At 38.9% G+C, this 4,114-nt stretch overlaps 1 pseudogene; it reads right to left on the reverse strand.

Annotated features, from left to right (window-relative positions):
- Positions 1–1,661: 1,661 nt before the first annotated feature.
- LOC125092988 (transcription factor BTF3-like) lies at positions 1,662–2,145 on the reverse strand (annotated as a pseudogene).
- Positions 2,146–4,114: the final 1,969 nt, after the last annotated feature.

Consider the following 4,114-nt stretch of genomic DNA (forward strand, 5'->3'; position numbering starts at 1 on the left):
CAATGTAGTTCTGTATACTACCTCAAAATATGAAGTTTACATTTTCCAATGCAAGATTTGCAGAATTCTCAATAGTGACACACTGACTAGATAAGTTTGGCTAAATAATTCTCTGTCATGGGGGGGGCTTTCCTGTGTGGTGTAGGATGTTCTGTAACTCCCTTGGCCTCTACTCACTAGATGTCAGTAGCAACCCTCTCCCTTAGTTGTGACATCAAAAATGTCTCTAGACATTGCCAAATGTCTCCTGGGGGGTAAAACCGTCCCCACTAAAAACCACTGAGTTAGATTATCCCTTCGAACTTTGGAAAGCAGGAATTTTGTCACACCAGCAATCCACTGGGTCTCATGAAGACTTATCTCCAAAAGAATTACCATGCCACAGAGGAAACCTTGCACCACAAAGGCTTTGTTGTGGAATTTCTCCATGTTGAGGTTCTGCGGATCTGCCAAGAGCATCCCAACTTTCCCTCCATCCCCACCTTTCCACCTCTGGCCATTGCAGGACACTGCATTTGGTTTGACTGGTGTTTATTCAGGGAGTCCACTAAACAGAGTCTTTTCCTATCTTTTTCTACCACATTTCATAGGACAAGATTTCTTATTTGCAAGCAATATGAATTGATTCTGGAAAAAAAGAAAAAATAATTTTTGGAATGTTGTCAGGAAGGTTATTAGGAAGATCACGCAGTCCACAGGAAGACTGAAAAACCAAACTCAGAATATAGTTGACAATGAAGGGAGACTCCCTCTCTGTTCAATACTTTATTACAGGAACAGTCTAATTAGGATGCAGCTATCGGGGCCACAGTTGCTGCACCCTCTTGCTGCCTCTGAACATTTGACCTCAACACTGTTGTTATGAGTATTTTACAACTTCATTGTGATTTTGCATCATTCTCCCATTACAATCTCTGATATTTTGCATCTGCATTTATTAGCCCTTGAATTTAGAATGCAAGAAAATTTTGAACCATCCTCATAAAACTTTGATCCATTTTCACTATGAGCCTTTCTCATGGAGATTTGCACTCCAAGCTGCTATAATTGCTTTCTTTTCAAAATCCACATTGGATACACAAAATTCTAGATGCTTAGAAGCTCTCAAGTGGTAGCAGCTTGAGCCTATCAATGGGTAGGAATTCAGTTTATTTCATAGGAGTCACTGACCTTTCCTTTTCTGGGCATCTCCCTTCCCTTTGTCTCCCAGGGAGTTACCTTTAATGGCCCTTGGAGTGTCCACTGCAAGGAGGTCTCTATTTCTGGGCCTGACTGGCCTACACCTACTTGCTATATTTTCCCTTGTAATTATTAAATAATAACAAACAAAGATCCTGGCTAAGTTGATTCACTATAATGACATTGCCAGGCTATGGTCCTGTCTTTCTTTTTATTCTTTTCTTTTTCCTAGACAAAGAACTTTATCAATCTTGTTTCAAACTTTATTCCCAGGTTTCCTCAGCTTAATTAGTTGCAAAGAATAAATTGTGTAGAAGCAAAAACTGAAAAGAGCTGCAGGGTTCAAGGAGCTTGGGCTTAAAAATATTAGAGGTCTAGATTTTATCAGACCCATGAATAAAATCTTGAAAAGCAGTCATTATATAAAATAGCAGCTCCCAGGAACTTCTTCAAGTTTTATCTTCTTCAGAATCTGACACAACTCAGTTTGCTTCATTCTTGGAAGGCTCATCAAAATGCTCCACAAGTTCTAGAACTTTATCATCATCATTCTTTCTAGTAGCAACTGGGGCTTTTCCACCCACGGATTATTTGGGCAGAGCTTCCGCTAGTCTTCTTAAACTGGTCAGACTGCAGCAAGTTGGTTGAAGATGCTTGGTAGCATTTTTGTCAGCTGTTTGTCTCAGCATAACCTGTAATGGTGAAAATGTTTGTGGCCAGCAATGCCTGTACTTTTAGGTTGTTAAAGTGGATCTCTATTCCTTGGTTTGTGAACATATGCACTTCTTCAATATCAGAGGTGTTGTTTACCCCTAACTTCTTTAAGGAGAACTGAAGTTTTCTGTCATCTGCTTTAGCCATTCTGTGAATCACCTTCTTCTTTCCATGAGTAGTTCCTTTCCCACAAATGTGCACTTGTACTTGCAGTTTGGTGAGTTTCTCCTGGTTCCTGATAGTGTCTTTCATCATGTTGGAGTGGAAATGAGACCACTAGGGGGACTAGGATTGGTGCCTAGGGGTTCTCAGGCGGACCAGGTGCACCCAGATAAAGTGCACACATGCGGGGAAGCTCTGGTCCTGTTTTTCATTCATCCATTTACTCACTTAAAAATATTTATTGAACCCTTACCATGTAGTAAGCTCATTACCAAACACTAGATGAAAGTAATCCAAATCAGTCCCTGTATCGCTGGAGCATACAGACCGGTAGGAGAGACAGATATTAATCAAATAGTCACACAAATATTAAGTCACAACCAGGAGAAATACATGGAAAGGTGTATTTCCTACATGGGTGAAATCCCGTATTTGGAAGGTTTTTGTAATATTCTAATAGTCAGAAAACCAGTGATGGTTTCCCAAAGGGAGTGACACCTAAGGAGAGCTGAGCGACAAGTAAAAGTGAAGAACTTGAAGACGATAAAAAGGAGCATTCTGTGAAAAATAAAGAACAGGAAGAATGTGAGGAATTCAGGAGAATAAAAAAGGCCAGTGAGATTGAAAGAGCAAGAAAGAGCAGAAAGAGCAAGGGAGAGCATACGTATTTACCTACTGAGTCTTCAGTTTTGTTCAATCAACTGTAAGTCAAAGTAAAAGTTTTAATTTAAAAAAATAAAATAAACATAAAATAAAGATTAAAAAATGAAATTGAATTAAAAAATAAATAAATAAAATAAAAATAAAAATATAAAATAAACTCAAAATGGATTAAGGACTTAAATGTGAGACCTGAAACCATAAAAACCCTAGAAGAGAGAATAGGCAGAATGTCTCTTACATCAGCCATAACAGAAATTTTTTCTAGATATGTCTCCTGAGGCAAGGGAAATAAAGGTAAAAATAAACTATTGGGACTACATTAAAATAAAAAGCTTCTGCTCAGTGAAGGAAACAATCAACAAAACTAAAAGCAACCTACGGAATGGGAGAAGGTATTTGCAAATGTCATATCTGATAAAGGGTTAGTATCAAAAATCTATGAAGAACTTATAAAACTCAACACCCCAAAAATGAATAATCTAATTAAAAATAGGCAGACAGTAAGCAACATGTGTTGAAGAGGATGTGAAGAAAGGGGAACCCTCTTACACTGTTGGTGGGAATGCAAGTTCATGCAGCCACTTTGGAAAACAATGTGGAGATTCCTTAAGAAATGAAAAAGAGAGCTTCCCTGTGATCCTGCATTTGCACTACTGGGTATTTACCCCAAAGATACAGATGTAGTGAAAAGAAGGGCCATCTGTACCCCAATGTTCATAACAGCAATGGCTACAGTCACCAAACTCTGGAAAGAACCAAGATGCCCTTCAATGGACGAATGGATAAGGAAGATGTGGTCCATATATACAATGGAGTATTATGCCTCCATCAGAAAGGATGAGTACCCCCATTTTTGTATCAACAAGGACAGGACTGGAGGAGATTATGCTGAGTGAAATAAGTCAAGCAGAGAGAGCCAAGTATCATATGGTTTCACTTACTTATGGAGCATAAGGAATAACATGGAAGACATTGGGAGATGGAGAGGAGAAGTGATTTGGGGGAAATCAGAAGGGGAGACAAACCATGAGAGACTGTGGACTCTGAGAAACAAACTGAGGGTTTTGGAGGGGAGGGAGCATGGGGTTGGGTGAGCCTGGTGGTGAGTATCATGGAGGATATGTATTGCATGGAGCACTGGGTGTGGTGCATAAACAATGAATGCTGGAACACTGAAAAGAAATAAAATAAAATAAAATGGGAAAAAATAGGCAGAACACATGAATAGACATTTTTCCAAAGAAGACATAGATGGCCAACATGAAAATATGCTCAACATCACTTATCATGATCAGTTTTGTAAATCAAAACTAAACAGAATTATCACCTTACGCCTGTCAGCATGGCAAAAATCAAAAACACAAGAAACAATGGTTGCTGACAAGGATATGGAAAA

The sequence above is a fragment of the Lutra lutra genome, chromosome 1 (assembly GCF_902655055.1).
Source record: "Lutra lutra chromosome 1, mLutLut1.2, whole genome shotgun sequence".
Taxonomy (NCBI): Eukaryota; Metazoa; Chordata; class Mammalia; order Carnivora; family Mustelidae; genus Lutra; species Lutra lutra.